Source organism: Polypterus senegalus, chromosome 6 (genome assembly GCF_016835505.1).
Source record: "Polypterus senegalus isolate Bchr_013 chromosome 6, ASM1683550v1, whole genome shotgun sequence".
In the NCBI taxonomy this organism is placed as follows: Eukaryota; Metazoa; Chordata; class Cladistia; order Polypteriformes; family Polypteridae; genus Polypterus; species Polypterus senegalus.
The window spans coordinates 115,120,150-115,131,557 of NC_053159.1; positions in this window are offsets into that span (position 1 = coordinate 115,120,150).

Below are 11,408 nucleotides of genomic sequence, written 5' to 3' on the forward strand. Positions count from 1 at the left end.
AAATTATGTGGCAGGCTAGTCCATTTTGCCAAAATGTAATTGCAGCAACTCAAAATTGTACGCAGCACTTTGTATGGCCCCTGTGTTCTTGTATACATGCCTGACAACATCGGTGCATGCTTCTAATGGGATGACAGATGGTGTTGTGGGGGATCTCCTCCCAGATCTGGACCAGGGTATCACTGAGCTCCTGGACAGTCTGAGGTGCAACCTGATGGCATTGGATGGACCAAAACATAATGTCCCAGAGGTGTTCTATTGGATTTAGGTCAGGAAAGAGTGGTGGCCAGTCAATGGTGTCAATTCCTTCATCTTCTAGGAACTGCCTGCATACTCTCACCACATGAGGCCAGGAATTGTCGTGCACCAGGAGCCACTGTACCAGCATAGGGTCTGACAATGGGTCCAAGGATTTCATCCTGATACCTAATGGCAGCCAAGGTGCCTTTGTCAAGCCTGTAGCAGTCTGTGTGACCCTCCATGGATATGCCTCCCCAGACAATCATTAACCCACCACCAAACTGCTCATGCTGAATGATGTCACAGGCAGCATAATGTTCTCCATGGCTTCTCCAGACCCTTTCACTTCTGTCACGTGCTCAGGGTGAACCTGCTCTCATCTGTAAAAAGCACAGGGCACCATCTGCCAATTCTGGTATTCTATGGCGAATGCCAATCGAGCTGCATGCTGCTGGGCAGTGAGCTCAGGGCCCATTAGAGGACATGGGGCCCTTGGGTCACCCTCATGAAGTCTTTCTGGTTGTTTGGTCAGAGACATTCACACCAGTGGCCTGCTGGAGGTCATTTTGTAGGGCTCTGGCAGTGCTCATCCTGTTCCTCCTTGCCCAAAGGAGCAGATACTGGTCCTGCTGATGGGTTATGGACCTTCTATGGCCCTCTCCAGCTCTCCTACAGTAACTGCTTGTCTCCTAGAATCTCCTCCATGCCCTTGAGACTGTGCAGGGAGACACAGCAAACCTTCTGGCAATGACACGTATTGATGTGCCATCCTGGAGAAGTTGGACTACCTGTGCAACCTCTGTAGGGTCCAGGTATCGCCTCATGCTACCAGTAGTGACACTGACTGTAGCCAAATGCAAAACTAGTGAAGAAACAGTCAGAAAAGATGAGGAGGGAAAAATGTCAGTGGCCTCCACCTGTTAAACCATTCCTGTTTTGGGGGTCATCTCATTGTTGCCCCTCTAGTGCATCTGTTGTTAATTTCATTAACACCACAGCAGCTGAAACTGATTAACAACCCCCTCTGCTACTTAACTGACCAGATTAATATCCCATAAGTTTCATTGACTTTATGCTATACTCTGATTAAAAAGTGTTCCTTTAATTCTTTTGAGCAGTATATATATAAAAAAAGTCAATGTATGTACAGTTGTGTTTGAAAGTTTGTGAACCCTTTAGAGTTTTCTATATTTCTGCATAAATATGACCTAAAACATCATCAGATTTTCACTCCAGTCCTAAAAGTAGATAAAGAGAAACCAGTTAAACAAATGAGACAAAAATATTATACTTGGTCATTTATTTATTAAGGAAAATTATCAAATATTACATATTTGTGAGTGGCAAAAGTATAAAAAATTCTAAAGGGTTCACAAACTTTCAAGCACAACTGTATGTATTTATGTTCCAGCATCATTTCCGAACAGCTGGAGCGATTTTCATGAAACTTGGTACACATGTTCCTCATTGGTCGACTAAAAATACTGTAGGGTGAAATCAGCCCTAAACACCCCCCCCCCCCCATCTTGATCTGGCGGGCTTGTATGCATGTTATCATCCAGTTGACACTCGGAACGACCACCAGAGGGCGACCTGGAGGTGACTGTCTGAGCAGCACGTGTGCCTTTGGCTTTTGAAATTAAACCGATTTGGAGAACTGGATGATAACATACATACAAGATAAGCACATTAGCGAGTCCTCATTGTTTGTTAATTTGTTTTTATTTTTACAGTCGTTTTTTTTTTTTTTTTATTTTTTTTCTCAAACAATTAAAAAAAAAAACAAACAAAAAAAACAACACTTTATTTTCCTCCCGGGCAATGCTGGATGTTTCAGCTAATGCATGAAAAATGGCTCAGTGACACTTTGCTTAAGTGACTAAACATGCACTCAGTGATTCTGTTACACTAAAAACAAACTCACAGCTTAAAAGGATTCAATATTTCTGTGACACTGTAATTTACCAGCAAAACAGAAAGTGATCTGCTATCCATCATGTTCGCTCGAGACTTCAGCACAGACTTTACATCTCCATTAGGTATTTCTTTGAAATGTTTTAGTCCGTCATCGTCCAACCTGCTATATCCTAACACAGGGTCACAGGGGTCTGCTGGAGCCAGTCCTAGCCAACACAGCGCACAAGGCAGGAACAAACCCCAGACAGGGCGCCAGCCCACCGCAGTGAAATGTTTTATGTTAAAGGAATCTGAACTCCAAATAGTCACAGATCCCCACATTCAACAAATAACGACAGCACATGAATACTTCACTCATATTGGAATCTGTCACTGAAAGTAATTCCAGCCACATGATACTGGAAAATGGTATTTAAAACCTATTTCATGTACACTACTCATACATGTAAATTACATTCTATCGTTACTGTTACTTTTGACGTCATTTAGTGTTACAAAAAATATGTAATGAAATTGTGATGATAAACTCTTTGAAGTGACCAGAAAATGTAAGCGTGCTAACCATGAGTCCCAAGTGGTCCGCCATGCTGCACACACATCTTGGGTTTATTTATTTTTTTGGTGTATTTCAAGGAGGTAGAAACTCAATGAAGCATTAAGGTGACCTTCTGTTTCTCAAATATTCATAGCAGCAAACAGACTAATAAAAAGTGTGTGTGTGTGTTTATCAGCAAGTCCCTCAAGTTATTTAAATAGGATAACAACCAGCCCCCTCATCTTGAAGGCTTAACATTCATTCAAGTCCTTCCAAGTGTATTGTCTGGTGTTCTCCCCCCTGGAGAGGGTCGGCCCACCGTGCGCAAGTCTGAGTGGGAGACGCGACACTCGTGGAGATTCATAGTAAAGCAAACCTGCTCGCTAGAACAGAACAGTTGGTTTGCTTTACCCCAAGCTGTAGAATTTGTTACATTAGACTTTGTGAAGACTGGGGGGGCTTTGCCCCCTGCCTGCTTCGCTCACCAACCCCCCGTGCCTGCGCTATGTGCCAGGCACTTCGCGTCTCTGCCGCTTGCGTATGATTAACAACAAACCTTTTATTTCTTGTGAATACGCCTCTTCATTGAGAAGAAACACTACTTTTCCCTGATGGCAACACACATTAGACGATCTACAAGTCTCCGACTTAAACTTTAAATCTGAACAAAATCTGCATACTTCTGTCATATCACCTATGTCCATATATTTGATCTCTTTTCACTGTTCTGTTATTTCGTTATAAGTAATAATGCGCTAATGTGATCTTTACTATCATTTTTTTTGAGACTTTCAAATTTTAGTACTTTACTAATCTCTAACCTGCTCGGCGTGTGTGTCACGCCAACATTTTTGAATTCTTTACGACGTTCTACTTTGTCATCTGCTCTTTGTCTTTTATTTCTGGCCCCAGGTATGGTTAAATCTCTTGGCACAAAGTCTCGTCTCGCGGGACTTGAAATTATCTCTGAAAAAGCCACGTCTTGTCGCAGGATTTTTTTTTATATAATAGAAAGATATGCAAATTACCAAGATGGAGTATGAAAAGAAGGATGCATGTTACAGTCTGGGGTCCTCGGCTCTGCTCTTGGAGGTTCTCAATGTCAGTAGGTTTCCATTTCATAATTAGATGTTCGATCTAGAAGATAATGAAACTTGATGTTTAATTATATGGCCTGTTAGTGCTTTCATTGTTAAAAGACAACTATCTATCAAATTGTAAATTTGTTTTCTGAAAACATTACGCATTTGTGCTGTGGTCTGTTTTTACGTCATGGCCCTTTCATATTTCATAACATTCTGTTAACACAGGTACTTCATGATACATGTACACAAGTTTAAGTAAAAGCATGTTGGGTGGGGAGCTGTTGGTTCCTTAGTCGTTTGCACCTCATTATTAACTGTTATCTGGTCAATAAAATGGGAGCTAAATAAAACTAAAGTAGGCGATTAAAGGCGCTCAGTTGTAACAAGCCCAAAATGTCCTGCTTCAGAACTCAATAAATGGGTTATAGCAAACGGCTGATGCTGGCTGAGCCCACTGACAAGATGCCAGCCGGGTACGTCTGACTAGAGGGCTGGTGGTCACCGTGGGGCGCAGTGGGACTGCGACCGAAAAGCGCTGGAGCCGTCGTGTAATGTGCACAGCTAATGGCCTGCTGCTTTCATATTTTTGTGATGGAATTGTGCTTGCTGTTCTTACTGGATGGCAGTGCCATTGGCCTTGTGTGCCACATAAACTCTTCTCCTGGCACGTTTGCTGAAATGTACAATTTTCTTGATTGAGCATCAGCCTCTGCACACCCCCATAGTGTCATTCGTCTTGATCAAACTGTTCTACTGCATGATGGTTACACCTCATTGGCCCACCTGCCAACCCCCATAAGAATTAGCGTTGTGTGTGCCCACTGGCCATTCAGGTAGCAGTGGTGTGTCTGGTTTTGGCTAAAAGAAGATTTACATGAGCGTAATGAGCAGGGTAGTGCCAGTGCCATTGGGCCACCACCCGAGAGTCACCCTGTCCTATCTGAAGAAAGAGGCTGAGGGCGGTTACAGACAGACAGACAGACAGATGACTTTTAATGAGCAGGAGTGGACAGTGGCACATTTCAGGCGTATAAAACTGCGGCTCTGCCAGCTGTACTGACCTGGTGTAACCTTGACAGTGGCATGTGGGAGACAAAAAAATAGGAAACTGCAGGATTGAAAATACACACCTGCTCTGAGGAATTCCAATTCACCAGGATAACGTGAACCCCCATAAAACTGTGGATCCATCGTGGTCCCCCATGTTGTCTTTATTGTTCTGCTGTCACCTGTTTGTGGGAGACATGTAAGGGAGGACTTCATAAAGTTAAACACTTCTGTCCAGCAGGTCATCTCACCACCACTGCTGATCAGGACCCCTTGCCAGAAGGTCAGTGGAGTCCTAAAACATGACCAGGCCTTTGTCTATCTGACACACAAGTAGTGGCAGATGGAGGTGAAGCAAGCAGTTCAGAGGTGACATCCAGAACTAGCCATTGGAGACATGTCTGGGCCACCCTGAAGTCACCATGGGCTGTGTGGCCCCTGTTGTGGTGGTGTGAGGGAGCTCAGCATGCACTTAAGGAGGCCACCCACCATTCAGCATTAAGTCTGTACTGGGGTCTTAAGGGTCAGAGTCTAGTGGGGAACAAACCTAGCAGTGGGGGCTGGACACACACACACACACACAAAGTGTGGTGGAGGGGGACATGGGGAGAACATGCAAACCCCGCATAGCCAGTGGCCAGGCCTGGCTCTGAACCTGGGCATATGTGCCAAAGAAGTGGCCAGGCAGCCTACCACGCTGCAGCTTCATGTAGAAGTTTGGATGCCCACACCAACTTACATCTTTTGTTAACATTTGAAGTAAAAATAATAACACTGACCTACCTATACCTTTACCATATGATGAACTAAACAATAAAGGAGTAAATGTGGCAGTTGGCACACGTTTGGGTATCCTAGCAAGTCAGTACTTACTAACAGCCCCTGCAAACGCGTCCGGATTCTTCTTTTGGAAATGTTTCCCATCAGGCTGCGCAGTGTTCTTGGGTGGCCTTGTCTTGTATGCCCAGCACATTTAAGATCTAACTGAAGACTGTCCATGATGTTCACGTCTGGCGACTGTGAGGTCCATTCCAAAACCTTCACCTCGTGTTTCTGGAGGTGCTTCCCACTAAATTTCAAAGTGTGTTTTAGTTCGTTGTCTTGTAGAAGCCATCATTTTTTTAGTTTCAGTTTCCTGTCAGACGTTCTCCTCACAGAATTGTTGAGATTTCGTGGGATCCATTCTTCCCTGTACTCTTCCAATGTTCCCTGTGCCCATTAACTCCCGAACCAACCCAAGGCATAACAGATTCAGCTCCCCCACTAAACGCAGGCCAAGGCGTCCTTTCCTTTCTCTCTTCCAACACAACACCCACCAGAGCTCGATGTCCTCCGCAGCACTGATTCATAAAGATGTTGTTTTGTATACTGAGATGACAGGTGAGGGTTCCTTCTGAAGGTCCTGTCCATGTAAGGAAGTAATGTGGCACAGCAGAGCAGGTCAGCACCACTCTGTTCTCAGTTAAACTCGCCTGCAAGTCCCCTGAAGTCTTCTGGGGCTTCTGCTTTGCTTTCCTGCTCAAGTATACAAGCTGTTCTACCCGTCTGTTTTTGTGGTCTTCCAGTTCTTGTGTGGACCCCTTGGTTCCCCAGAACTGACTTACCTTAATGCCATTTCAGACTGTGAACTCACTGATGTCCACAAAGCAGGGGAAGGCCATTAAAAGATCTCAATGTTCTGATTTTCAGTCAGTTACTTAGAAGAGCCCGAGGTTGTTGAGTGTTACACAAATTTTAAAGAGTTGCTCTGGAACTGTCAGCAGCAGACAATGCTAATGAGTTCAGAGCCCCCACAACTGCATTTATTTTTTTTCATCAACTTAATCATCACGTTCTCCTAAATGTTTGGCCCTCCATGGTGTGTGACTCGCTCATCAAGTGTTACAACTTGCTAGGCTCGCCCTGGTATGGCACTTTTCGTCTCTTCATTTCATGTTGCCTCCAGCGCTAACAACAAGATGGAGGTACAGGCCACCTGTGTCCCCTGTTCTTCAGAAGCTGACTGCCCACCCACCTGAGCAGTGGACTCCAGAGCCTGTTGTGGCTGCCATCAAACAAAACTGTTGGGCGTGTTGGAGCTGTGGGGGTCAAGGCCCAAGTCTGCTGCCATGATGGAGTAATAAAACTCCTCACCTGCATCTGCTGAAAGCCCCTGGGTGTCCTAAGTGTGTTAGGCCGAGGGGCGAGGCCAGCAGGAGGTGTCTTTCATCTCCTGACCCTGCGTGCGTTGGTCTCTCCAGGTGCTCAGTGGTCTTCAGCCTTCTCTTCCGCTGGCTGGGCACCTGGCACCTCATGGAAATCTCAGCCTGTCTTGTATGCCTACCGGGGGGTGGGTGGGGTGGTTCTTACTTGGACATTTCAAAAATGGAACTGTTTGGATTCTACGATTGCAGTGCTCAGAACTGATGAAAGGCCACCTTACAGAATACGGTAAGGGTTTGGAGTGTCCATGATGCCCCCTGGGTTCACTTCTTGACCAGCGGGTGGAGGAGCAACTGAGCAGTTTTGGTGCACTGCAGTGGGCTGGTGTTCTGTCCTCCTTATTAATATTAGTGAACTTAGTCGAGGGTCCATTAACACATGGAAAAGTAAGTGCACCCCACACGATGATTTTTGTTTTTTAATGTGTGGACATCTCAAGGTTTGAGCTCCATCTAAGCAGCATCTCTAGATGATCTAATACACCAATCATCAGGCCTCATTTACATTTTGTAGTCCTCTAAAAAATTTCAATAAACAAGTGCAAATTACACATGTCGAAAAAATACAGCAAGTGCAGCCTTAACATTTACCACAACCTCAGACACTTCAAACTGGGGTGCCGATGGTGCTAGAGAGGGGATATTGAAGAAGCCCACCTGTCATAGAGCTCAGACATTTCGCTTGGTTTGCTCAAGTGTGTGTTATCACCACATTGAGACTGAAAGAGCTCTCTAAGGAAAGAAGGTTCTAGGAAGTATTTAAAAAGATGGCCCATCAATTGGAATGCAACCATTCTACTATCTTGGATGATCAATCTGTGAGTGGAGAAGATTTCAAACAACTGCCAGCTTGGCCAAGAGCAGAATACAAGGTGTTGAAAGAGGTCTCTGAGAAATTCCAAAATTTCATCACAGGAGGACCTACAGGTAGCACTTGGCACAGTTAATGTTGAACTGCTCGAGTCCACCATGGGAGATGCTGCACAAATTAGATCTACGTGGAAGATGTGTGAGAAGGAAAGCAGAGGCCATCAGGACACAGGGACTACAGCCGTAAGCAAACGTTGTGAGAATGACACAAGTCTTGGTTTTCACAATGTTTGTTGTTTCAGTGTTTTTAGATCTTTTTGTCAGATGTTTCCAGGGTGTACTGAAGTACAATTACAAGCATTTCATAGGTTTCAAAGGCTTTTATTGACAATTACGTTAAGTCTGTGCAAAGAGTCAATATCTGTAGTGTTGGCCCTTCTTTTTCAAAACCTCTCTGTAATTCGCTGTGGCATGCTGTCAATCAACTTCTTTGCCAAATCCTGACTGATGGCAGCCCATTTTGTGTTTTTAAACTTTCAAGATGGGACCCTCTTCATTCTGGACAGTCGGCTGGTTCCCCTTCACTGTCCCACCTCCCTATTCTAAAAGTCCTAAATCACAGACAACAGAAGATCTTGTCATACCAATCCTTTAGATTTTTTTTAACGGCAACTGTAATAGATGACAAAGCAAAGCACACAACACAACTTCGACTTTTAAAAAGGCTTTGATACTGTCCCTCACTTAGGAGTAATTGTAAAACTAGAAGCTGCAGACATCAGGTAACCTACAAAACTGGATCTCATGTTGTTTAGCTGACGGGAGACCACGGATACATCTAAGAGGAGAATGCTCAATATGGAGTGAGGTCAGTGGAGGGGGTCTGTCCTGGGACCATTTCTTTTTCTGTTTTACATTAATGACATAGATGTTGGTGTCGTTAGCAAACTTGTGAAATTTGTAGATGATACTAAAAGCAATGGCAGACACTGAGTAGGCAGCAAAAACAATTCAGAAAGACTTGTACAAGCTTCAGAACTGGGTAAACGTGGAAAATGCAGTTTGATTTGTTAGAAGAAAAAAAAAATGCAAAGTGCTAAATATGGGCAAAAGGTACATCAATTATATACAATTAGACACTGTCAGTCAAGCTCTGAAATGGATTTAGAGGCTTATGTTCACACATTTTTCTCATCCAAGTAATGTGCAAAAGCTATTAAAAAGGCAAACAAAATTTTAGGTTATATTGTAAAAATTGTTTTGAATATAAATCTAGGGATGTTATGCTCAAACTATATAATACATTAGTGAGACCGCCTCTGGATATTGCATGTCATTTTGATCTCTGCTCTACAAGAAAGACATAGCCACACTTGAAGCTGTGCCAAGGAGCAACCAAGTGCATCGCTGGACCTAAGGACATGTTATACTCTGACTTGAGAGTTAAACCTATGTAGTCTCAAGAAGAGAAGACTGTCAAAACCTATTCCAAGTTTTCAAAATACTCATCTGGCATTGATAAAGTAGTTCCAGCAGAATTCTTTCAACTTAACAGTGAATCATGTACTCAAGAACGCTACTGGAAATAAAAGGGAAGCGCATTTAGGGCTGAAGTTGGAAAGTAATTCTTTATGCAAATATTTGTGGGACTTTGGAACAAACTACCAAGTCATGAAGTTTAAGCAGAAACCTTGTTAGTCTTTAAGGCATAACTGGATAAGATATTGGAGCAGTTTAGCTATTAGCTAAGCAAATGATCTTTATGAAGTAAATGGTCTCCTCTCGACTGACGGTGTTCTTATGTTTTGGGGTCTGTTATCACTGACGTCAGCCCCCCAATGGGGTTTGTTTTCTCCACTAATGCTCCATTCTAACATTATTGGGCTTTTTGTGTTAATCAGGTAGTAATACATGTTTAATGGAATTTGATATAAATGTTAGCAAAATGCACCCTGAGCTGGCACTTGCTGAAAGGCGCTGTACACACGGCAAACTGAATTTGTGTCTGCCTGTTTACCACCTGAAAGTCCCCAATGGCTCATTTCCTTTATGCGTTTTTGTGGACAGCACAGGGAGCTCAAGTTGATCCAAGCAGCATCAGCTGCACATCCAGACCCAAATCCAGATGGGAGCTAATTTGGAGACGCCATTCATCCTAACCTGTGATGTGGGAGCACAGCAGAGAAAGTGGGGCTAGGCTGGCAGTTGAACCCTGGCCACTGATGCTGGTTTCTAGCAACTTCAACCAGTGGGATGACTTTCTTCCAAGAATTCAGCCTCCATCTTAAGCCAGTGAAGATCATTTCTGGATATATGAAGTAAATCCAGCAGGGTTTCCTGCCTTGTACTCAGAGCTACCAGGATGGGCTGCTGTCCTATGACCCCAACTTGGACAGAGTGGGTATGGAAAGTGCATGGAAGGAGAAAGCAAACCACGCCAAAGGAACAAGATCAGCCCAATCCCCCATCTACGGTTGCTGTCCATTCGTTTCTTGACCCTAATTCTTCTAGGAGGGATGTTTAGAGGACTTGAACCCACCATGGTCATGATGGCACTCTCAGAGTCGCACTTAGACCCACCACTCTGAACTGCCAAACGTTCCTTGAAATGTGGGGGAAAGCAGAAGAAAGCGATATAAAGCAGGGAGGACATGCAAACTCGGCCAGCTGATAACTGAACCCGAATCCAAATGAACAACCAGCTAGCCACTGCCCACCAAACCTGTTTATTCCAAATGCAGGACAACTGTGGCACGAGGGGCATCACTACGTGGTACACAAGCACAACACACAGGGCCTGGGCGGGCATTGACCTCCCGAACTGTGCCACCCAGACTGACCACACAACTCGTTCTTTCAGCACATGAGCACGGACCCCCCACCCCACCCCAGCTGCCCTGGCTCCTTGGCCTGCCTTCTCCTCTTCTTCTTAGAATGTTTTCTCGAGTGCTTCTTCTCAGAATTCCCCCAACCTTGCACCTCTGATAAAGCCTGGGCTGGGACAGTCCTGACACACCGCTGGCCGGCGGGCTTTATCAGTCAGCTCGTCCCCAGCACCTGGAGGGTAAGGCGGGCCCACCCATAGGGTCCTGTCTGGCAGGCAGCTGAGGGCTCGACGCCCGCCCTGACTTGATAGCAGAGCTGCTGATAACTGCAGAAGCATCGCAGGACTAGCAGCCATTTTAAGAAAAGGTCTTCGTACATAAAACCAGCAGTGTCCAGTCACTCTTTTTGGGGTCCATCTTTATGCATTTTCTCTTCTCCCATTAAGAGGTGTTGTTTTTTTTTTCCCCCTTTTCCCAGGAACTTCACCTCTCTCTGTCTCTGTTGGGCTCTTTCCCTTCACATTCCATGACATTCCTCTTACTACACATCCACAGCACTCGAGGGTCTCCACCGGTGGTTGTCTGCCCAGGATTCTTTCATTTCCTATTTTCTCTTTTTGATAGTTGATTTGTCTCATTTTCTGTTTCCATCACTCTCCACTGTTCTCATAGTGACACGTTTTGGAGCCATCTATCTGTTGCTGTTTCTCGTCTTGTTATTTTCATTACTTTACATTCTCTTACATTT